The sequence below is a fragment of the Pan paniscus genome, chromosome 5 (genome assembly GCF_029289425.2).
Source record: "Pan paniscus chromosome 5, NHGRI_mPanPan1-v2.0_pri, whole genome shotgun sequence".
In the NCBI taxonomy this organism is placed as follows: domain Eukaryota; kingdom Metazoa; phylum Chordata; class Mammalia; order Primates; family Hominidae; genus Pan; species Pan paniscus.
Genome location: NC_073254.2, coordinates 106,067,138 through 106,093,087, shown reverse-complemented (window position 1 = coordinate 106,093,087; position 25,950 = coordinate 106,067,138). Strand labels below are relative to the sequence as shown.

At 40.1% G+C, this 25,950-nt stretch overlaps 1 long non-coding RNA gene and 1 other non-coding gene across 3 annotated transcripts in view; one reads left to right on the top strand and one right to left on the bottom strand.

Annotated features, from left to right (window-relative positions):
- Positions 1 to 281: 281 nt before the first annotated feature.
- The window catches only part of LOC134730611 (uncharacterized), a 76,401-nt gene continuing 50,732 nt past the window's right edge, over positions 282 to 25,950 (bottom strand). The window contains exons 2-6 of one of the 2 annotated variants that reach the window (XR_010112475.1): positions 15,893 to 15,930; positions 14,981 to 15,285; positions 5,749 to 5,929; positions 5,255 to 5,483; positions 282 to 1,143 (exon numbers count right to left, since the gene is read on the bottom strand). This is a non-coding gene — a long non-coding RNA (uncharacterized LOC134730611). Of the gene's footprint in view, positions 1,144 to 2,953; positions 5,930 to 14,980; positions 15,286 to 15,892; positions 15,931 to 25,950 lie in introns of those variants that run through there. The other variant, XR_010112474.1, reaches the window with a different exon arrangement.
- Positions 6,150 to 6,296, top strand: LOC112440149 (U4 spliceosomal RNA). The gene has a single exon (XR_003028339.2). It is a non-coding gene; the product is annotated as a U4 spliceosomal RNA (small nuclear RNA).

The following is a 25,950-nucleotide window of genomic DNA, read 5'->3' as shown; positions in this document are numbered from 1 at the left end:
CTGGAGAGGATGTGGAGAAACAGGAACACTTTTTCACTGTTGGTGAGACTGTAAACTAGTTCAACCATTGTGGAAGACAGTGTGCCAATTCCTCAAGGATCTAGAACTAGAAATACCATTTGACCCAGCCATTCCATTACTGGGTATATACCCAAAGGATTATAAATCATGCTGCTATAAAGACACATGCACACATATGTTTATTGTGGCACTATTCACGATAGCAAAGACTTGGAACCAACCAAAATGTCCATCAGTGATAGACTGGATTAAGAAAATGTGGCACATATACACCGTGGAATACTATGCAGCCATAAAAAAGGATGAGTTCATGTCCTTTGTAGGGACGTGGATGAAACTGGAAACCATCATTCTGAGCAAACTATCGCAAGGATAGAAAACCAAACACTGCATGTTCTCACTCATAGGTGGGAATTGAACAATGAAAACACTTGGACACAGGATGAGGATCATCACATACTGGGGCCTGACATGGGGTTGGGGGAGGGAGCAGGGGTAGCATTAGGAGATATACCTAATGTAAATTGCGAGTTAATGGGTGCAGCACACCAACATGGCAGATGTATACATATGCAACAAACCTGCATGTTGTACACATGTACCCTAGAACTTAAAGCATAATAATAAAAATAAATAAATAAATAGCACAAGAGACTAGTGGCTACCATACTGAACCCCACAGTAATCTAACAGAATGAGATTACTGATTTTAGGATCATGTATTACCTTTTCTGCTACAGCACTGGAATCAGCAATTTCTCCAACGGATCCTGTTTTTTTTAACAGGGAACAATCTTAGAGACCAAGATCTGCTACAAGATCTTTGCTTGTGGACCCTTTCAGTAGACAAAGCTAGGAAATATACACATGTGTACATATATTTATACATATATATTACACACACATTTAAACATACATACATAAACTTCTGGATATATACAAGCATAGACATCAATATATAACTATTTTAGAATCATGGTTCATACTAATGCTTCCAATTCCAATCCATCTCTTCAGAGATCTTCTTTGCCTTCCTCCATTTTATTTTTCTGTGTCTCTTCATCCACTGAGAACTCTGGTTCCCAACAGTCAATATCAACTCATTTCATTGTGTGCTCAAACCTATAGATATCAAAAGTAATTTTAGAATTGTTTCACTCATACCAACATAAAAATCAAACCTATTAAGAAGAGCTGAGGATGTGTTTGCTTTTCCCTCCCTACCTTCCCCCAAACTACAATGCAATCCAAGACAGAGGTTATAGTGTTGTTCAAAAAAAATTTTCAAAATTAAACAAAAAGTATACTCAGAGATGTGTCACTGTATGACCTATCCTTTCCACCCTGTTCCCCTTCCCTAACCATTCCATATAGTTAACCAACTTCATCCTTTTGTGGATGATACTTCTGGTGTTTCTTTTTCTAAAGATAGGTAGATTTGTGCACATTTTCTTCTTTCCTCTTATTTCTCACACAAAAGGTAGCATACCATATACACTTTTAGCACTTTGTTTTAGCATTTAACAACAAAGGTGATTAATTTTTACTGTTAGTGTGATGAGAAGACATTGAAGAGTTTTAAGTCTAAGAGTGATGGAATCTGATTTATGTTTCTGAAAAATCACTTTGGGCTCCTGTACTGGGAGCATGAGAAGAACTGGGGAGACCATTAGGGAGGCTATTGATATCATTCAGGTCAGAGATGATAAAGGCTAGAACCAGAGTGAAGTTGCACAGAGTATTATTTGTTCCCAAATTTTTCTTCCACTTGGCCTTTGTTGTGGCTTTTCTGCTGGTGAAGTGTACTTCTCTGATCTACTGACTTGTGGCTTGGCCATGTGATTTAGTTTGACCAATAGAATATGAGCAGAAGTGAAAGTGCCAATTTTGAGCAAAGCTGTTAGAAAGCCTTCCCCGTTTCTACTTGCCCACATGTGCTCCTATTCCGTGAGAATAGAGAGAAACATGCTCTGACTAGACTCCACTCTTTTGACCTGTGTCCAAGAATAAGAAACAGATGAGGCATACCTGAACATCACTCATAGTCTTGCAGAGTCATAGACAACCTGTAGACTGGTAGGTCAAAAAAAATTTCAGTTCTTAGCCATGAATATTTCGGAGCTATTTTTTACCATCATTACCACAGCAAAGCCTGACTAATGCAAGTGGCAGTAGTAGTGAGCTGAGAGTTGACAGATTTGGGATGGACTTTTATGATAAAGTTTATTGACACTGCTACATTAGATGTAGGGAGTAAGGTAAAGCAAAAAAATCAAGAATGAGATCTAGGTTTGGAGATGGATAGTGGTCCCTTTTACTCAGGTAGAGAAAAATAAGGAGGTTCAGAATTTGTTGGAAGCTAGAATAAAGTACTGGTATTCATCAGGAGTGATTTTGTCCATGAGGGGAGATTTAACAAGCTCTGGAAACAATTTTTATTATCACAACTGGGAGGTGCTACTGGCATATAGTGGATAGCGGCCAGGGATGCTTCTAAGCATCCTACAGTGCACAGGACAGTCCCCCAAAACAAGAATTATCCAGCCCAAAATTTCAATAGTCCCAGGACTCAGAGATTCTAGAATACAGTGGTGTGTTATGTTTGAAGTGTCTATTAAATATCCAAGTGGATAAATTGTAAAAGAGATTTCTAGAGATTAGAGGAAGATCAGGGAGATAAAAGGTTGTGAGTAATTAATATACATAGACAGTATTTAAAATCATGGAACTGAATGGGACCACCTAGGGGAGGATATAAAGAGAGAAAAGAAGAGGCTTGAGGATTTGTCCTTCGTCCCTCCAACATTTAGAGATTGTAATGAAGAGGCAAACCCAGCTAAGGAGATTGAGAATATTTAGTCAATGACGTAGGAGCAGACCAAGAGCCTGATATCCTGGAACCAAGCCAAGAAACTATTTTAAGGAAAAGAACACCTATTATGGTATATTTATTATTTAATATTGAATTTCCATTGTACAATTGGTGATATTTAATATTATAAACTCTGACAATAAAACCTTGCATTTTACACTTTATACATGTCAATGAGCTTTCAGACACCATATCTTGTATGGTTCTCACTACTGCACTGAATGAAATAAGGACAAAATTTGAGGTTACTAAAATTCAAACAGCCTCTGCTCTGATTTTACATAACAAGCTAGTGATAAACCCAGGCCATAATTCATAATGGGAACAATCCAGAGACTGAAACAAATATTCCTGAGAAAAATCAACACTTATTGGAGATAATGAATCAAAATGGTTACAAACATGATTTTAATAGCAACAACTAAAATAAATATTTATCCAGTACATCCTAAATATCTGTCAAAGTTCTAAGACTACAGCAGTGAACAAAACAAAATCATTGCCCTTGTGGTGTTTACCTTACAGGGGCTCTCCAAAAGACCTGGGCTTGTATCCCAGTTCTTCTCTGTGACCTTGAGCAATTAACTTCCTGCAAACTTAGTTTTCTTTTCTAATGGCATTGATGATTCCTACCTCAGATTTCTGATTGAACATGGTGGAGCAAACTCAAGGTTCGCCTCTACACTCTCCTGAAACTCTATACTAAAATTACACTAAAGGAAGCAAAAGGAATAAACCCACAAAGACAAAAAGATTGAAAGAAAATAAAATGATAATGAACTTTGAAACCTAGAAAATAGATCAATAAATGGTAAACAATTTAGTAAATCAGAAAGCACTCAAACCCAAGGTAGCAATAGGGGAAATCCAGAAGCAGGTTGATTCATAATGTAGTGTAGTACAGTTGTCAGTACATTTTTTATGTAAAGGTCCAGATAGTAAATATTTCAAGCTTTCCATGCCATAGGGTCTCTGTCACAACTGTCCGTCTCTGCAGTCATAGATAATACATGTCTATGGGCATGGCTGTGTTCCAAGAAAACTTTATTTATAAAAACAGGCAAAGATTGAAAGGACAAAGCAAATCATGATTTGGTTGGCAGATTACAGTTTGCCAAACCCTGGTATAACACCTCAGGGATGAAGGTACCAAATACTTCTGAAAGCAGCAGAGTAGGATCTAAAAATAGGATTGAAAGTGTGTAAAAAGAGGCAGATAGAATTCCAGGGCTCCTTTTCCACCCATCACAGACAGCTGACAGACCCCCATATCATACCAGGAGTCTCGAGGATTACTATCTGGAAAACTGAATTCAGCAGATGCCGGATGCAGGCACAGATTAAGGTGAATATGAGATTCCCTGATAAAAACAAGGGTATTAACTAAAAGAAATTCTCAAGCCCTAGTCCCCAGTCAGCTGGCAGAACCTGCAAGCAGGCTTAGATTCTTTTGACAAAAGATTAGTGGAGTCCTCTCTGGAGAAAGTTACCAACCCTCCAAAAATACCTAAAGATACTGCAAGTTGATGGCTCTCCAACAAAAAGGCCCAGCCAGAACCTTCTCGAGTAAAGCCTACCAGTTTATATCCATTCTCCATCCAAATACAGTTTCTAGTCTGTTTTGTTATTACTTCTATCTTAAAGAATAGCCCTCTCTTGAAAGACAGGATTCAAAATGAAAACAGAGAGACAAAAATGTTAAAAAGAAAGACAATCCAAGAAACAGAGAAAATAGCCAAGAAAGTTTCAAAATATAATAATTAATCTCCTTGTAAAAGAAGAGAGTATATTGTATCCATGAAATAAAAATAAGAGGCTGAAAAAACAAAGAACCATCAGAGAACAAACAAACAAAAAAAGCTCTTGGAAATTGAAAATACAATATAGGAAGTGAAGAATTCAAAAGAAGGGTTGAAAAATAAAGTTGAGAAAATCTGCCAGAGACTAGAACAAGAAAATAAGAAAAAATAATAATAAAATGAGATGATTGACCAAGGAGGGTCTAACTTCCAAATAACAATCATTCCAAAAAGAAAGACCAGAGACAAATATGCTGTTTTCTAAAACTTTGATGTATTTTTATGAAAGCTTCCATTTTTTGGAGAGCAAAGAAATAATGTTATAAATTCATAACCCTTTAGATTTCTCTGTTGAGGCGAAACCTCCAGACAAGCCAGAAAAGGATCATTCACATTTCACCTCCAGTTTCTTCTGACACATATTATTCAAATCAGAAAAGCACTAACAAGTTAGTTTCCTCTTTTCCCAGACATACAAAAATGTCTCAAAAATTTCAATAAAATTCTCTTAAAATTCTCTACTATTTCTACTGAAAGATTTTATCAAGGCTTGTCATCCCACCTTCATTTGGGCCTGAGCATCCCTAGAATTCAATCTCTCCAGACATAATCCTCCAGTCTTCTGATAGATGTGGAAGGATCTTTCCCTGGCTGCAGTGGTAGGACATGAATACAGGATCCTAGCTGCCTCTTTTGAGCACTTTCAATCCATCATCCTGTTCAGGTTCATTGCTCCACCACTTTCAGGTGTATCTCGTGCCTTCGATTCCTGCACCTTTTTCATGTGCCTTCTGTTAAATTAGACATTAAACCCTTCAGACATTTGTGCACAAATGACAAATTCCTATAATCAATTAACCCCCAAAAGTTTTCCCATAAAAGTCACTAGACACAGATGCAAAAGGGCTACAGTTATAGAATAGACACTTATAAAAAACCAATTCATTTGTATGCAAAAAGAGAAAAGTACTTACAGAGATGTGGCAGCCTGTTTTACAATTTCAGCCAAGGTCAAGAGCAAATACTATAGATCTATGAAAGTCCATTACTGTTTACCTTTCAAATTGTCATGGACCTTCAGATACTTTCACACACAGTTCAAAGACTCTCCAACACAAATCCTGATTTTCAGTCTCTGAACTGAACTGAACAACAGAAGGTCAATTAGGTCCACCAGGCTCTCATCCTATACACAGCTTCTGGCATCCAGACTAGATCTTTTAGAATGCAGGATTCTCTGTTTAAAAAAAATAGTATTTTTATTATTTAACTGATTTTCAACCAGCAGTCATGATTTATAGAAACAGATTATTTTAGTTTCAATTTTATAAATGATAGAGATGTTTTAACCATGAATGGGTACAAAACAATAGCATGAATAAGATCTAGTATTTATAGGACAACAGTGTGACTACATTCAATACTAACTTAATTGTACATTTTAAAATAACTAAAAGAGCTTTGCACCATGGCAGTATTGTAGCCAATGAGGTTTATCTGAGGTGTGATTATTGCTAATTGAAAACTTTTCCCAATACTCCACCATTACGACTTGTAACATAGTCAGTATTGGCAATTTTTGACAGTCTCCAGGGATATGGAGACTGAATATTTCAGTAAAAAAAATTATATATATATATATAAAATAAATAAATAAAATACTAATTGGATTGTTTGAAACACAAAGAATAAATGCTTGAGGGGATGGATACTCCACTCGCCATCATGTGATTATTTCACATTGCATGCTTGTATCAAAACATCCCATGTGGCCCATAAATATATACACCTGCTATATACCCATAAAAATTAAAAATTAAAAAACCTAAAAAGAGACATTTTAACGAAGACAGACATGTCAATGGCCATCTTTGACTCATGAACTTTGAAACTGAACACACTTGTCACCCTCTCATTAAAAACTCAATAGTCAGTAGTAACAGCATCAGAACATGAAAGTCAAGGAGTCACAAAAGGCTTAAAGTTACAGTTGTTGTGATATTCCTTGATCTAGGGGCTGCTTCTCTGTTACACTGCATGCTTACAAGGTGAGTGAGAGTTTTGTTTTTGTTGTTGTTGTTGTTGAAACCAAGACAAATAGCAAAGATAATTTTATCAGCAATCAGAAAATCAAATATTCAATGGCACAGAAAGTGGTGTGAGTAACTTGTCAACCCCACAGTTGAGAAAGACTATTAGTCCAACTAAACCAAAATCTGGTGGCCTTGAAGCAAACACATGGGTGTCCCAAGTGCCAGGAGATAAGACACTCCTTGAGAAATAAAAAACAAACAAACAAAAAGGTCATACATAAGTACATAAATAGTCATCTATATTGCCTGTTATCTTCTACCAAAAGCAAACACATGCAGTGTTTTTGATAGCAAAGTCAAAAAAACAAAAACATATTTCAACGTTTCCTCCATTAATGAAGGCAATAGAAGAGTGGCTTAAAAAAACAGAACTAGACTTAATCTAGAATCAAAGTAAGTGAAAGTGAAATCTTTATCACAAGATGGTAAGGTTCACCCCGAGAGTTGAGAAAGGCCAATCTGGGTTCAAGGGGCCCATGAGATTGCATATCTCAAACAATACAGTGTAGGTGACTCCAATAATTGGATGGGTCTGCGTAATCTTATCAAGGTCTCCATGGTAACTGTCCAAAGAAGACTCAAAGTTTAGCACTTAAAAAGTAATTTTATTTGCAAAATTTTATAAGGGGTTGTATCTGTTAGACAAAGTGGGTTCTCAATAAAGGGTATACCAAATATTTAAATTTAAAAACCTCTGGCCAGCTGCAGTGGCTCACACCTGTAATCCCAGCACTTTGGGAGGCAGAGGTGGGTGGATCACCTGAGGTCAAGAGTTCGAGACTAGCCTGGCCAACATGGAGAAACCTCTACTAAAAATACACACAAAAAATTAGCTGGTTGTGGTGGCGCACACTTGTAGTTCCAGCTACTCTGGGAGGCTGAGGCAGGAGAATCACTTGAACCCAGGAGGCAGAGATTGCAGTGAGCCAAGATCGCACCACTGCACTGCAGCCTGGGCAACAGAGGGAGACTCTGTCAAAAAACAACAACAACAACAACAACAAAAAAAAAAAAACCTTCAAATTTTCAGTCTGTTTATAATTCTCTTTGGTGGAAAATAACAACTACTACACATAATTACCCTGTTTGCAAGGATCTTATGTATCTGTCAATATCAGCATTTTATTTAAGGAATCATCAACTTACAGGAAATGAAATTAAGCCTTCATCTACATTAGAGACTAGAAGAAAATATTGCATTCACAGGCACACATGTGTGTGCATGCACGTGTGTGTGTGGTTTATCTCAGAGAGTTTAAATGTTCTTAAACAAAATTGCAGCAGAGTAGGATATCTGTTTTGCTTCCTCACACTTCTATGACCTAATTGCATCTTCTGTTTAAAGTACTTCACAGATAAAGCTCATATTATAGCCAATACCACAGAGAGCTTTATTTGAATGCCAGTTATGTCTTAGGAACTATTCTAAACGCTGGAAATATAGTGGTTAAGAAGATAGGAAAATCCCCTGCCCTCATCTGTGAAAACTGAGTAACATCCCCCAAAGAAAATTACTCAGTACCTCACATGTACACAAAATAGATGTCTAAGAAATATTTGCTGATTTAACTGAATTTTTATTAGAAGTTGAGTTCTAAGTGAAATTGTATTGTAGCAAGCTATTTGCAAATGGATAGTTGGGTGCATTTATTAAATCAACCAAATGTGAATTAATTAAAACTCATTACTTTTCACACACATATACACAAATAATGAAGCTAATGTTTGTTAGAAGGAGTCAGCCAAATTAATGATTGTTACATACTAACACATTAGTACCTAACAATAGCTGCCTTAATCTTAATCTTTTGACTATTTCCATTTCTAAGTCATTACAATTAAAAATCCTCTTATATTTGTCCATAGACACCTGAACTCCTCCTTTTAAATTAAAAATGAAGGTCGGGTGTGGTGGCTCACACCTGTAATCCTAACATTCTGGGAGGCCAAGGTGAGCAGATTCCTTGAGTCCAGGAGTTCAAGATCCACCTGGACAACATAACAAAACCCCATCTCTACTAAAAAGTACAAAAAACTAGCCAGGCACAGTGGTGCATGCCTGTAGTCCCAGCTACTCAGAGGCTGAGGTGGGAGGATCACCTGAGCTCAAGAGATCAAGGCTGTAGTGAGCTGAGATCACACCAATGCACTCCAGCCTGGGCAACTAGAGTAAGACTCTGTCTCAAAAAAATTAATTAATTAATTAAAAATGAATTGTTGGCCGGGGCGGTGGCTCACACCTGTAATCCCAGCACTTTGGGAGGCCGAGATGGGCGGATCACGAGGTCAGCAGATCGAGACCATCCTGGCTAACATGGTGAAACCCCATCTCTACTAAAAATACAAAAAATAAGCCGAGCGTGTTGGCAGGCACCTGTAGTCCCAGCTACTCAGGAGGCTGAGGCAGGAGAATGGTGTGAAACCGGGAGGTGGAGCTCTCAGTAAGCCGGGATCGCACCACTGCACTCCAGCCTTGGGGACAGAGTGAGACTCCGTCTCAAAAAAAAAAAAAAAAAGAATTGTTGAAGGGATTTCATATATTGCAATTTAGCAAAAGTTTTTTAATGCAAATTTGGCTCACAGTGAGTACAGTTTTTTTCCTCAGTCACTAATATTGACAGATCCCTTCCCAAGTCACCCAAAATTTGTGAAGCTGTGGGCAACTCTGAGGCAAGGATTCTCTCCTCAAAAAGTCCAGCATACCACCAGACATAGAGCAAAACTGCAGCCAATGACTGTTAGATTGGCCAAATTTATTGCTTTCCACTAGAAAGCCAGTGTTAACACAACATTGCAACTAATTTCTTTTCATATTTCTTTTTTAGAATTTGGCTTCTGATACAGTGATGTCAGGAAGATGGAGTGAATCCATCCTTTGTCTCTCACATAGAGAACAACTGGACAGCTATCCATGAATAAAAATAGCTCTGGAAGAGCTCAGAAGTCCACTTAAGAAGCTACAGAAATGCAGTGGAAGAAATCCAAAAATAACCACAAAAAATGGGGAGGAAAAACAGTTTTTACTTTACCTGCATCATCCTATCCCCTGGCCATCACTTCTAATCACGGAGAGGGAATACTCTAGCTCATGAGTTCCCCTCAAGGAAAAAAAGAATAAGTTAAACAACCGACTTCCTTAGACTTCTGGAGCACTGCCTGAATTACATTCTTCGGCTTCACCCCATCTAGATCACTGGGGAGACTGGCATAACTAAGATGTCTGGAGACAGCTTGGAACAAAGAGTGGGCACTAACAATATCAGCCACACAATGGGAGCTACCATGGTTCCCCATGGCCTACTCTGCACAGGAATTCTGAAGCCCCCTCCACTGAGGACTTCAACAGCCCTTGAAGCCATTGTGCAGCCCCACAGCTTTCACTGCTGAAGAACCATCCCCCAACCCTGCCAGAGTTTGCCATGACAGACCCCAGTGGCCTACTCTGCAGAGGACCCTAGCAGCTTTTGCTGGTGAGGAAACCAACAGCCATCACAACTGCAGCAGAATCCCACAACTTTCACCACCAGGTTGTGCCTGCCACCATCCCTGGCTTCTGCAGCTGTGTGTGCCAAGTAGTGGGTCCCAACTCCCACCACCAGTCCCTACCACCATTCTCACTTCTACAGCTGGCCCCTGCAGTCAAACATATATATACCAAAAGCCTGGTTCTCACAGCTGTGCACTTTTGGTATCAAAGTCTATTTTATCTGATATGAGTATAGCTAACTCTGCTCTCTTTTGGTTTTAATTTGCTTGAAATATCTTCTATCTCTTCACTTTTAGTCTATGTTCACTTTTTTTTGTCCTTAAAAGTGAAGTGAGTCTTCTCAGCAGCATATAGTTGGGTCTGTTTTTTATCCATTGAGTCACTGTATGTCTTTTGATTGATAAACCTCACCCCCAACATAAGCTATCACAACCAAATATGGGACCATAGCTGCCTGTGTAGCTATGCACATAATCAGCATCATTCCTGGCCCCTGCAGATGCAAACACACAATCAGCTTGTTCTGACTCCTATTGCCAGCCCCTACTACCAAACACATGCCTGCAGCTGGCCCGTGCAGCTATATACATGTTCGTCAGCAGCCCCAGCCCCCATAGCTGCATATGGGCATGCAATCAGCCCCACTCCCCAGAACCTACACCCACCAGCATGTTTGCACTCACAACCAGCCCCTGCAACCACACATATGCCCACTGCTAACTTGGGCCCACAGCTGCACACAAACACAATCCCTGTTGCTGTTACCTACTTTTGGGCATGTACTCATAGCTCTCTTTGCAACCACACACATGCATGCTGCTCTGGTTCCTATAGCCATGCACATGCATACCACTGGGCACCACCACCATATGTCTGCCTATAGTCTGCCCCAGACCTCCGCCTTGACTCTGGCCCTCACTGCTGTACATGCGCCCTCAACTAGCCTCTATCATCACAAATGTGTTTCAGCCAGCCACTTCAGCCAAGCATATATACAATGACAGCCCCTACTGCTGAATACCTCATTCCCTTGATGCCGGACTCACAGGCAACATAGAGGATGACAACAGCCCTCACAGCTACTGCAGACATTCTGCAGTTCTTGCCTCCAAGGACCATATAGTTGTCAATGTCGCAGACCTCAGCTGTGTAAGAAGACAAGTCACCCTACTCTTCCATGACCTGGAGCCACTGCATTCCCCCCAACCTTGGTGTCCCACATCTCTAGATCCAATGTCACAGCACACTTCAGCATGCTCCCCCATAGGTGAATGTCTTTTACTATCAAAGCCAGTCCATTAAGTCTGGAAGATATGAATGCATCTTCAAATGTGTAGAAAATACTACAAGGATCACAATAAATCAGGAAACATGACATCACTAAAGAAATACAATAAATTTCCAGTAACAAATCCCAAAGAATTGGAGATGTGCATATTTCCTGACAAAGAATTCAAGATAATTGTTCTAAAGAAACTCAACAAGCTACAAGAGAACATAAATAATTTTATGAATTCATAGAATAAAATAAGTTCAACAAAAAGACAATTTTTAATAAAAGTTTTGAAGATGAAGAATACAATGACAACTATAAAATACAATAGAAAGCTTCAACAATATAATAATCAAACACAAGAAAGAATAGGCAACCTTGAAGAGAGATCATTTTGAATTATCTAGTTGAAAGGGAAAAAAGAAAAAAATAATGAACGGGAATGTTTTAAGCCTATAGGGTTTATGGGACACCATCAAGAGACCTAACATTTACATTATAGGGGTTCCAAAAGAAGAAAAAAGGATAGAAAGTTTATTTGAAAAAATAATGCTTGAAAACTTCCCAAATCTTGGGAAAAATATGGATACCCAGATACATGAAGCTCAGAGATCTCTAATAACATTCAACCAAATAATATTTAATCAAGGCACATTATCATCAAACTCAAATATCAAAGAAAGAGAGATGTGTTTGAAGGTATCATGAGAAAAGAAGCATACCACATCCAAACGAACACAAACAAAGCTATCAGCTGATTTCTCAGAAGAAATCTTGCAGGGCAGGAGAAAGTGGGTTGACATACTCAAAGTGGTAAAAGAAAAAGAACTGTGAGCACAAATAATTTACTCAGCAAATCTGCCCTTCAGAAACTAAGGAGAGATAAGGGCTTTCTGAGACAAACAAAAGCTAAGGGACTTTATCACCACTAGACCTGCCTTACAATAAATGTTAAAGAAAATACTTCTAGCTGAAGAAAAGCCACTAATTGGCTGCATAAATGTCTTCTTTTGAGAAGTGTCTGTTCATGTCCTTCACCCACTTTTTGATGGGGTTCTTTGTTTTTTCTTGTAAATTTGTTTGAGTTCATTGTAGATTCTGGATATTAGCCCTTTGTCAGATGAGTAGGTTGTGAAAATTTTCTCCCATTTTGTAGGTTGCCTGTTCACTCTGATGGTAATTTCTTTTGCTGTGCAGAAGCTCTTTAGTTTAATTAGATCCCATTTGTCAATTTTGGCTTTCATTGTCATTGCTTTTGGTGTTTTGGACATGAAGTCCTTGCCCATGCCTATGTCCTGAATGGTAATGCCTAGGTTTTCTTCTAGGGTTTTTATGGTTTTAGGTCTAACGTTTAAATCTTTAATCCATCTTGAATTGATTTTTGTATAAGGTGTAAGGAAGGGATCCAGTTTCAGCTTTCTACATATGGCTAGCCAGTTTTCCCAGCACCATTTATTAAATAGGGAATCCTTTCCCCATGGCTTGTTTTTCTCAGGTTCATCAAAGATCAGATAGTTGTAGGTATGCGGCGTTATTTCTGAGGGCTCTGTTCTGTTCCATTGATCTATATCTCTGTTTTGGTACCAGTACCATGCTGTTTTGGTTACTGTAGCCTTGTAGTATAGTTTGAAGTCAGGTAGTGTGATGCTTCCAGCTTTGTTCTTTTGGCTTAGGATCGACTTGGTGATGCGGGCTCTTTTTTGGTTCCATATGAACTTTAAAGTAGTTTTTTCCAATTCTGTGAAGAAAGTCATTGGTAGCTTGATGGGGATGGCATTGAATCTGTAAATTACCTTGGACAGTATGGCCATTTTCACGATATTGATTCTTCCTACCCATGAGCATGGAATGTTCTTCCATTTGTTTGTATCCTCTTTTATTTCATTGAGCAGTAGTTTGTAGTTCTCCTTGAAGAGGTCTTTCACATCTCTTGTAAGTTGGATTCCTAGGTATTTTATTCTCTTTGAAGCAATTGTGAATGGGAGTTCACTCATGATTTGGCTCTCTGTTTGTCTGTTGTTGGTGTATAAGAATACTTGTGACATCTATGCAGCCAAAAAACACATGAAAAAATGCTCATCATCACTAGCCATCAGAGAAATGCAAATCAAAACCACTATGAGATACCATCTCACACCAGTTAGAATGGCAATCATTAAAAAGTCAGGAAACAACAGGTGCTGGAGAGGATGTGGAGAAATAGGAACACTTTTACACTGTTGGTGGGACTGTAAACTATTCAACCCTTGTGGAAGTCAGTGTGGCGATTCCTCAGGGATCTAGAACTAGAAATACCATTTGACCCAGCCATCCCATTACTGGGTATATACCCAAATGACTATAAATCATGCTGCTATAAAGACACATGCACAAGTATGTTTATTGCGGCATTATTCACAATAGTAAAGACTTGGAACCAACCCAAATGTCCAACAATGATAGACTGGATTAAGAAAATGTGGCACATATACACCATGGAATACTATGCAGCCATAAAAAATGATGAGTTCCTGTCCTTTGTAGGGACGTGGATGAAATTGGAAATCATCATTCTCAGTAAACTATCGCAAGAACAAAAAACCAAACACCGCATATTCTCACTCATAGGTGGGACTTGAACAATGAGATCACATGGACACAGGAAGGGGAATATCACACTCTGGGGACTGTGGTGGGGTGGGGGGAGGAGGGAGGGAGAGCATTGGGAGATATACCTAATGCTAGATGACGAGTTAGTGGGTGCAGTGCACCAGCATGGCACATGTATACATATGTAACTAACCTGCACAATGTGCACATGTACCCTAAAACTTACAGTATAATAAAAAAAAAAAGAAAAGCCACTAATTAGTACCATAAAAACACGTGAAAGCATAAAACTCACTATTAAAGTGAATTTGTGCTCAGAATATTCAAATACTGTCATGGTGGTGAATAAGTTACCTATAGCTCTATTATAAAGGTTAAAAGACAAAAGTATTAAAAATAACTATAGATACAATAATTTGTTAATGATACACAATATAAAACGATGTGAATTGTGACATCAAAAACATAAAATGTGGGAGGGATAGTAAAAGTGCACAGCTTTTATATGCTAAAGTTAAGTTGTTGTTAACTTAAAACAGGCTTGTAAAACTATAAGATGTTTTATGATGTTTTATGCATGCCTCATCATAACCACAAAACAAAAACCCATAGTTGATACATAGAAGACAAGGGAATCAAAGCAAACCACTACAGAAAAATCATCAAATCACAGAAGAAGGCAACAAGAGAGAAAGAAAGGAGTTAAGGATCTATAAAACAATCAGAAAATAATTAATAAAATGGCAGTAGTGAATTCTTACCTACCAATAATTGCTATAGATGAAAATGGATTAAAATTCACAAATCAAAAAACATAGCATTATGTCTACAAGAGACTCACATTACCTTTAGAAAATGCTGTGATGGTTAACATTAGTTGTCATCCTGACTGGATTAAAGGATTCCTAGATGGCTGGCAAAGTATTGTTTTGTGGTGTGTCTGTGAGGATGTTGCCAAAGGAAATTTACATTTGGGTCAGTGGACTGGAAGAGGAAGACCTAGGTGGAAGAAGTCATGGGGGTAGTCTTGCTTGCTGAGTCTTCTGGCTCCCACTTTCTTTCCATGTCAGATGTTTGCTTCCTCTCCTCCTGCCCTTGGACATCAGACTCCAGGTTTTTCAGCCTTTAGACTCTGAGACTTGCAGAAGTGCCTTTGATATGGGAAAGGGAGTCAATGGAGATTATTTTGGACCTTTTAAGATGTAACAGCTGCTCTGCTGGGTTTTGAACTTGAATGGGGCCTGTAGCCCCTTTCTTTTCTCACTTTTGGAATAGGAATGTTTATACAATGCCTGTATTCCTATTGTATCTTGAAAATAAATAATTTGTTTTTTATTTTATAGGCTCATAGGCAGAAGGAAATTGTGATATCTGAGCATACTTTGGACTTTGGACTTTTGAATTGATGCTGGAATAAGTTAAGACCTGGGGAACAATTAGGAAGGCGTGATTTTATTTTGCAATGGGAGAGGGACATGAGATTTGGGGGTGCCAGAGGCAGAATGATAGAGCTTGGATATTTGTCCCTGCCCAAATCTCATGTTGAAATGTAATACCCAATGTTGGAGATGAGGCTGGTGAAAGGTGTTTGGATTGTAGGGGAGGATCTCTCATGAGTTGGTGTTGTCCTCATGACAGTAAATGAGTTCTCAAGTGATCTGGTTGTTTAAAAGTGTGGCACTTCCCCCTTCCTTGCTCCTGCTTTCACTTTGTGACTTACTGCTTCCACTTTGCTCTCTGCCATGAGTAAAAGCTCACCAGAAGCCGAGCAGGTACTGTCATCATGCTTGTATAGCCTGCAAGAACAGCAAACCAATTAAATCTCTTTTCTTTAAAAATTAACCAGTCTCAGGTATTTCTTTATAGTAATACAAGAACAGCCTGATACACATGCAAACACTTAAAGTGAAGGGAGAGGAGAAGATATTCTATGAAAATGGAAGCCAAAAGCATAGCAGGGGTATCTATACTTATACCTAACAAAATAGATTTTAAGTCAAAAACTGTAACAAGAGATTAAAAAATGTTATTATATCATGATAAAGAGGACAACACATCAATAGGACACAACAAATGTAAATATATATGCACCCAACATTGGAGAAATTAGTATATATTTAAAATATTAACAGGGCTGATGGGAGAAATGCACAGCAGTACAGTAACAGTTGAGAACTTTAATGCCCCACAACAATGGGCAGATCATCTAAACAGAAAATCAATAAGAGAACACTGGACTTGAACTATATACTAAACAGACCTAATAGACATAAAGAACATTCCGTCTAACAGCAACAAGAACACACATTCTTTTCAAGCACACAGGAAACATTCTCCAGGATATATTATATGTTAGGCCAGAAAATAAGTCCCAAAATACTTAAGAACACTGAAATCATATCAAGTATCTTTTCTGACCACAATGTTATGAAACTAGAAATCAATAAAAGAAGGAAAATTCACAAGTATGTGGAAATTAAATGACATGTTCATAAACAATCATGAATCAAAGTAGCAATTCAAAAAGGAAAATAAAAAATATATTAAGAAACACAACATACCAAAACTTATAAGATGCAGCGAAAGCAGTTCTGAGGGAAGATTGTAACAATAAATAACTACATTAAAAAAGACGCCAATTTTTTAATCAGCGTGGCAGATTAGAGGCTTTTAGCATGCCTTGGCCACTTGAAAATAGCAAGATAATGTATAAAGATCAACTCTGTGAGCTTTAATCCAAGAAGTAAAATGGGAATCCACTGAATCATGAAGGACAACCCAGATCCCAGTGACAAACAACCACTGTAACAGTGTCCTCTGATAAAGCTGACAAACAACCACTGTAACAGTGTCCACCTGATAAAAATGAGTAAAGCCCAGGTATGTAAGAGAGGCAGAGAGCTTCCCTCTGTGATTCACCTCTCTACTGGTGATCAGGGCAACCCATGCCATGGTAGAGCACTTTGATTTTCCCTAGCCCTTGAGTTAACTTGGGGAGAGGCTTGGAGACATCATGAAGAAAAGACACTGGGAAAAGGTGTAGACATTTCCTCAGACCCAGGACCAAGTGCAGGATGCCATTTTTAATATGAGTGCATATAAATTTAGCCATTCTTTAGCAACCTGGCAGCATGGCCATGCAGGCATTTTAGTCTCGGGCCAGAGCGTGGGGAAGGAGCCACCACAGCCAGAATTATGGAAAGAGTCTCAGCAGTAGGAGCTGGAAATTTGTTTTCACCTGTTGCAAGCCTGGGGCAGGAGGAGAGCAGGTAGCATTGCAGATTCTTTTGAGCAGTAAGATTTCAGCCAAGGCTAGCTTGCTGTCCTGGAACTGGTCTGTATGTGACATTGCTGGGTGCCCCATACTGCTCACCGGAAATTGTGATGCAGCAGGACCCTCTCTAATCCATCCCAGGCAGAAATCTAGGCATTTAAAGCACATGTTTGCTTGGACTAGAAGCCTGAGTTGCCCCATAGTTTATGGAAATAGATCAGGGTACAGCAACACCCTCTCTGCCCTTTTACCAGACAGATCACCAGGAATCTCGAGCACTCATGTGCCTAGTTCAGCAGCCTGAGCCATGTCAACCTTCCCATATGTAGATTGAGGTACCATGGGTCCTTCTCCACTCCATGCACATTCAGATATCCAGGGATTTGTAGTACCTAGTCACCTGGATCACTAGCCTGAGCTGCCCTACACTTCCTGTGCAGAGATCCCAGTGCAAGGAGGCCATCTCAGATTCATGCTCAAGCAGATCTCCAGGCATTCACAGTACCTATTCATCTGGCTCAGTGGCCTGAGCCACTCCACACATTCTGAACATAGATCATGGTGCAGTGAGGCCCTCTCTGTGCCAAACCCAGGCAGATCTCCAGGCATTCGAAGCACCAGTTCACCTTAATCAGCAGCATAAGCTGCATCACCATTTCTTGTGCAGAGATCCATGTATGAGGGGGAAGGAGGCTGTCAGCTACACACCCAGGCAGATCTCCAGGCATTCAGAGCAACTGTCTACTTGGATTAACACCCTGAGTCAGTCCACCCAATCGTGCAGAGATCTTGGTGCAGTGGGACCCTCCCCACAAGCCACAGCAAATCTCCAGGCATTCAGAGCACACACTAGCCTGCAATAGCAGCCTGAATTGCCCAAATATTCCTGTCAAAACGGTGATATAGAGAACTCTCCCTGCTCCATGTACAAGCAGATCTCCAGGCATCTGGAACACTCACTCTCTTGGGTTAGGAGTGTAGGCAACCTCCCAGCCCCATGGAAGAACCTGGAGGCAAGGAGATCTAACAGATTCATGCCTAGGCACACCTCTGGGTACTTAACAGCTGCTCACTAGATTCTCCCCTGGCATGCCTGTCATTTGGGGACCTGTAGGTGGTCTAACCCAGTTCAATCCCACCCATTTTTGTCCCCACCACCTGGGGACTGAGCAGGGAGCTCAGACCACTGTGCACTGAATTTTGTTCAGTTCTGCTCTGATCATAGTTTTTTCTTTTCTTTTGCTAACTTTGGGGTTAGTTTGTTCTTATCTTTTTGGTTTCTCTAGATGTGGTGTTAGATCGTTAATTTGAGATCTTGCTAACACTTAGAGGTAGGTCTTTAGCATTACGCTTTCCTCTTAACACTGCTTCTGTTGCATCCCAGGGATTTTGGTACATTGTGCCTCTGTTTTCATTTATTTCACAGATTTTTTTGATTTCTGTGTCAATGTTGTTTACCCAAAAGTCATTTAGGAGCAAGTTGTTTAATTTCCATGTAATTTTGCTGTTTTGAGAGATCTTCTTGGTATTAATTACTGTTTTTATTTCACTTTCACTGAGAGTGTGCTTAGTATGATTTTGACTCTTAAAAATATATTGATGTTTGCTCTACATCTGTGCATGTGTTTGATCTTCGAGTTCCATGTGGAGACAAGAATGTATATTCTGTGGCTGATGCATGGAGTGTTCTGTAGATGTCTATTAGGTCTACCTGGTCACATGTCAAGTTAAAGCCCAGAATTTTTTGTCAGTTTTCTGCCTCTATGATCTGTCTAGTGTTGTTTGTGGGGTTTTGAAGTTCCCTACTATTATTTTGTGGCTGTCTATGTCTTTCCATAGGTCTGTAAGTACTTGTTTTATGCATCTGGGTGTGCCCATGTTAGGTGCAGATATATTTAGAATAGTTAAGTCTCCTTGTTGAATTGAACCCTTTATTGGGTTCAATTTATCCTTTTTTTTACTTTCGTTGGTTTAAACTCTGTTTAATCTGATATAAGAATAGTGACCCCTGCTCTTATTTGTTTTCCATCTGTGGGGCTGATCTTTCTCCCTTTACTTTGAGCCTATAGGTATTGTTAAGTGTGAAATGGGTCTCTTGAAGACAGCAGACTGATGGGTCTTTTTTTAGCCACTTTGCCATTCTGCAATTTAAGTGGGGCATTTAGAACATTTATATTCAAGATTCATTTAGATTCAGGATTAATATTGATATGTGACCTTTTGATCCTATCATGAAGTTGTTAGCTGGCTGCTTTGTAATTTCTATTGTGTGGTTGCTTTGTAGCATATATGGACTATGTACGAGTGTTTTTGTGGTAGCAGGTATCTTTGCTTTATTTCCATGTTTAGAATTCTCTTAAGCATCTCTTGTAAGTCTGGTCTAGTGATTAAGAAAATTCTCTTAGTGCTTGCTTGTCTGGATAAGATGTTATTTCTCCTCTACTTATGAAGCTTTGTTTGGTGAAATATGAAATTCTTGGTTGGAATTTCTTTTTTTAATGAATGCTTAAAATAGGCCCCCAATCTTTCCTGGCTTGTAACTTTTCTGCTGAGAAGTCTGCTCTTAGACTAATTAGGCTCCCTTTTTAGGTTATATGACATGTTTCTTTAACTGGCTTTAAGATTTTTTTATTGAGCATTGACCTTGGACAGTCTGGTGACTCCATGCCTTGGTGATGTTTGTTTTATACAGTATCTCGCAGGTATTCTCTGGATGTCTACCTCTCTAGTAAGATTTGAGAAATTTTCTTGAATTATTCCCTCAAATATGTTTTCCAGGTTGTTTACTTTTTCTCTTTCTCGCTCAGGAATGCCTAAACTTATAGGTTTCCTTGCTTTACATAATCCCATATTTGTCAAAGACTGTTAATTTTGTAAAATTCTTTTTGCTTTATTTTTGTCTGACTGGGCTAGAGTTTGAAAGACTAGTCTTCAAGCTCTGCAATTCTTTCTTCTGCTTGGTCCAGTCTATTACTATAGGTTTCAATTGTATTTTGAAAGTCTTTAAGTAGGTTTATCAATTCCAGCAGCTCTGATTCATTCTTTTTAGTATGCTTATCTCTCCCTACATTTCCTGGAGTGCTTTAGAAATTTATTTGTATTTATTTTGTCTCAGAGTTCATTGAACCTTCCTTGAAGTTGTGAAAGGAAAATATCTTGAGCCCCTTCAAGCTGGGAACCACTCAGGGCAAATCTGCTTCCCATTTTGTTCAAAGTCATCCCTTTTGCTCACAGAGATAGATGCATATTCTGATTGCCTCCTTTGGAAAGACTTATCAGAAACTCAAAAGAATGCAACCATCTGTCTCTCACCAACCTGTGACCTGGAATCCCCCAGGGAGTTGGGGTGGGGGGGTCCTTGCTTTGGGCTGTCTCCGCCTTTCTAGATAGAACTAATGTACTTCTTACATATTGATTGAGGTCTCATGTCTCCCTAAAATGTATAAAACCAAGCTGTGCCCTGGCCACCTTGGGCACATGTCATCAGGACTTCCAGAGGCTGTGTCACAAGCACGTCCTCAACCCTGGCAAAACAAACTTTCTAAATTAACTGAGATCTGTCTCAGATTTCCTGGGTTCACACAGTCATTTCTTTGAATTCTTTATCTGTCATTTCTGAGTCTCCATTTTGGTTAGGAGAGCCAGTGCAGTCCTTTGGTGGTATCAGCACATTCAGATCTTTTGTAGTATCAGAATTCTTGTGCTGGTTCCTTCTCATCTGGAGATGTTGTAACTTCTAACTTTTGTATTTATTTTGATAGGCAGGATTTTTTCCTTTCCTTTCTTTTTCCTATAACATTATTAGGGAGTTTCTCTTTTCCTTTACATCCCTGCCCCCTGCCCTGCTCTCTAGTGAATGTGACTGTAGAGAATGCTGGGTAGGGTCTTTTGGCTTTGCTTTTGCAGCCCTATGCACTTCTAATGGCAGGTTTTATATTGGGCTGTGTAGTGGACCTGCTGGGCTGTAGATGGTGCTTATAAATAAGAGTGAGCTGTAGCCAAAGTGGCTGGGTAAATACTTGATCCTCGTTTACTGGGAGAGGCTTTCTGTTACCTCAGGCAATGGGCTGATCCATGGAGTGCAGAGTGGTCTGAGCTCCCTGCTCAGCCCTAGGGTGGTGGGGACAAAGATGGGTGAGACTGAACTGGGGAAGTCCACATACAGGTCCCCAGATGACAGGCACAAGAACCAATGCCAGGAGAGAATCTAGTGAGCAGCTGCTAAGCACCCAGAGGTGTGCCTAGGCATGAATCTGTTAAACCTCCTTGGCCCCAGGTTCTTGCATGGGGATGGGAGGTTGCCTACACTCCTAATCCAGGAGAGTAAGTGTTCCAGGTGGAATGTCTTTCACAATTCCAGTGCATTCCCATTTTCATCTTGAATTAAAGCTCACAGTTTATGTATTATCTTCCTCACAGTTTATCTTTATGTATTATCTTGCTCTTTTCAACTGGCTAAGGCACACTAAAAGCCTCTAATCTTGGAGGAGAAAAGGTTCCTTATGACTTTTAAAAGTAACTCAGAAGTAGCTTTGGTTTTGTCATTTGGGTTTCCTAGATTATATTAGATGCCTCAAGTTGTTTCTTTGTTTCTGAGGAAAACACTCAGACTCCTCATCATTATTTCTTTGTTCTGATTTGTATTGCAAGAAAGAAAACATTTCTGTTCCTCCCAGACACAAAGCTATTCTCTCTAATACAAAAAAGTATCTCCTGATTAAATATGTTTTACACCAGCACTTTCTTGAAAAGAGGGACACTCTGAACATATGTATTAGGATAAATGTCCATATGTTCAGCTATGCAAAAAGCACATATTTATTCTCTTGTAACAATATAATTTTCTTCTTCCTATGAGAGATAATATAATCTTAGGCAAACTTGCTAAATTGGGTATTTTAGTTAAAATTCAAAAAACTTAGTTTAAAAATAGGCATAGGACTGGGTGCAGTGGCTCACACCTGTAATCCCAACATTTAGGAGGCCAAAGCTGGCAGATCATGAGGTCAGGAGATCGAGAACATCCTGGCTAACGTGGTGAAACCGTCTCTACTAAAAATACAAAAAATTAGCTGGGCGTGGTGGCACGCACCTGTAATCCCAGATACACGCGAGGCTGAGGCAGGAGAATTGCTTGAACCCAGGAGGCAGAGGTTGCAGTGAGCCAAGATCACGCAATTGAACTCCAGCCTGGGCAAAATAGTGAGACTCCATCTCAAAAAAAATAATAATAAATAGGCATAGAACTTTCCCATCACCACTTTTTCACTTTAGCATTTTCTAAGCTCCTGAGGCAGGCATTACCTAGCATCATGGCATGAGGAAGAGGCATTTGTGTGTTCTGGATTCTCTGTCCAGACTATATTTGTTTTCCACATTAGCACCCTGTGGTTCTCAGATGTTGTCTTTTATCTACACTGGCATCTATAGAAGTGTCCACACTCTTTGCCAGACTCTGGTTATATACTCTGCTTTATTTCCACCAAAATCATCATTCATCACAACTCTAAACCACTCTAAGTTGGCCATCTCTCTTTCTCAGCCTGGGCAGGCAGAAAACCTGACATAATGGGCTAGGGCCCCCTTAGTTCCTCATACCGAAGCTCTCTGTCTACTACGTACAGTGATTATTTCTACTTTCTTGCCCCCACACCAAGGTGGTAACAGGAACTGCAATGTCATGGTTTTAGGAAAGAGGAAGAAAAACCTCCCTACTGTTCTCAGACTCTCACACCTATTGATGGCTCTGTTATCCCTCCTTGGTGTGAATCTGATGGGGAGGGGCAAGAAACAGAGCCTCCATTTCAGAAACCTTCAAAAGTTTCTAAGTATCTTGCTTTTTTCTCCTATAGTTTTTGCCTCCTTCTTACCTTTCAGAATGAGGGGTGGAGTTGGCAGGACTTCCTTGGCCAGTTTAGGGACTTTTGCAAAAGATCCCTGTGACTCAGTGTTTTGAGTTCTTAACCAATCGAGTGAAGGATTCAAAATTAACCACTCCAAGGGAGGATTGAAAAAGAACTACTCTCTGGACAAAAAGAAAGAAAGGGATATAAGCCTTAGCCACCCGAGCCAGCAATAGCAACCCTTCCAAGTCCCCTTCCACCATGTAGAAGCTTTCCTTTCACTTTGTTCAATAAACTGTTCTGCTGCTCACTCTCCTGGTCTGTGGACTCTTTTTGAGCTGTAACATACACCGCGAAGGTCCGTAGCTTCATTCTCCGAAGTTAGTGAGACCACGAACCCATCAGCAGGAAAAACTCCTAACTCATCAAGGGGGCTTGCCTGGGATTTCCAAAGTGGTGAGTAACATCGGAACTCTTTCTCTTGCTACTCTGCTCTATTTTTCTTTAGAATTGGGGGTGAACAACGGCACCTGTCGGCCATTTAAAAGCGACAAGTGCGGCCGCCGGACTAAAGACACAGGTGGAAGGCTTTCTGGGAAAGGGCTCTCTAACAACCCCCCGACCCTTCTGAGTCAGGAGTGTTGGTTTGCCTGGAATGAGTTCTCACTTTCTCTGCATTTTCTGGGTTGAACTGAGGGCCAGCCAAGGGTGGAAAACAGTAGCCCTGAGCTCCTGGTACCACCGGTCGAGATCATAGTGCTGTGTGAAACCTTTGTTAAAAAGCCTCCCAAACGTGCTTCACCCACCCTTCTAGACCCATGCCTCCTGGGTCCAAATGTCTGTAGGGAAGACTTTCTTGAGACCCTGTCTTCCAGGATTTTCTCTACCTCTGGGATGAAAACTCTCTGGATTAGGAATCTAAAACAATTAGGATGGCAACCCTCAGATCCATTTTTCTGGTATCCCATGGCTTATTCTTATGTAGATGGGCAACAATACAAATATACAGGACCTGTTCCTCATATTCAGCACCTGAGGCAACACCCAGGACAATATAGTGTGTGCCAGTGGTTACTGGAAGACTTAGGCCATTTCTCTTTCTGTCATCTCCACCTCACTGGGAACCGTTTCACCTATCATCTTTCTTGTTTGTGATCAGCAATCCGAACTATGGAGCTCTTCCACTTGGGGTACCACTCACTGTTGTGGGAGTTAAGTAATATAATAGACCATTGACTGGGAGATCAAAAGTCATATTCTTATGATGGAAAGCGGGGATAAAAGGCCTTAGTACATGAGATGCTATTTCAACCTTGGCCCAATGCCCTGTTGCCCCCCACCTTAAAATTGCTATGTCTATGTACAATCTTTAAGGAGTTTATCTTACTGGGGCAGTTTCAAGCTCAGAAATATGCCAACTGGAGCCTCGTCAACCACCTAAGAATACACCCTGGACTTAGAACCCACTCACAGGAAGAAAAACTGTTTCAGGCGTGCTGGTAAGAGGCCACTAAACCCAGCAGCCTGGCCTCCTTCTTTGTGGCTAAGAAGGGAGGGAAAAGAGTGTAGTTGAAACTGCTATGTTGGTAAGCACAATTAAATCTGATAAGCAGTGTTCCATGGGTGATTTCGCACCCTGGAAAAAGGACACTAAAACAGTATAGGACTCCCTAGAACCAGTGTCCACAGGGAATGACTAGGGGTGTGGGCATCCCTATGCTCTCCTTTCAGATGGGAGATGTTCCCTCCAAAGCAAAGTTGCCCCTGAGGTGTATTCTGAATAACTGGGACCAATTTGGTCCCCAGACATTGAAAAAGAAGCGGCTCATATTTTTCTGCAGCACTGCCTGACCACAATATCCTCTTCCAGGAGGAGAACAATGGCCACCTGAGGGAAGTATAAACTATAATACCATCCTGCAACTAGATCTTTTTTGTAAATGAGAAGGCAAGTGGAGTGAGGTACCATTATGTTCAGACCTTCTTCTCATTAAGGGGTAACCCATGATTGTGTAAGACATGTAACCTGCACCCCACGAGGAGTCCTCAAAGTCTACTCCCATACCCAGGCCTCCCCACAGCTCCTTCTCCTACTAATGCTGAAGCCTCTCTGGGCTCTACAGCCCAAAAGGGAACAAATAAAAGAGCTTCCAAAGAGCCAAGAGACCCCATTGCTCCCTGCTTCCTGTCCCTGGAGCACGAGTTTTTCTTAATGCAGCTAGCCACCAGTTTGCCTTAGAGGAACCCCATAATATGTCCTTGATAAATTCTATTCAGCTCCAACCACTAGGAGTGGCTCATTTGTCCCGAAGCCTTAAATCATGGGAATGAGAAATTAATGCAGACCGACCTCAGCCCTTATTAGATTTTCAGCTACAGGGGTGTATAGAACCCCAGCAAGGAGTTTTCTTTGTGTGTGGACGATCCTTCTATATTTGCCTCCCCACCAACTGGATGGGAACTTGTACTTTAGCCTACATAGTACCTCCTGTGACTTGTTCCTTTTCAGAAGAGGCAGTAGCTGTGCCCATTCATGCTAAGCTTCAGCCAAGAGCAATCTCACTACTTCCTCTATCGGCTGGTTTAGGATTTACTATCACGCTAGGAACTGGAACCACTGGACTCACAGTGTCCTTAACACTCTCTAAAGAATTAAGAGAAAGCCTAGATGAAATCTCTCTCCAACTTATTCAAATCCA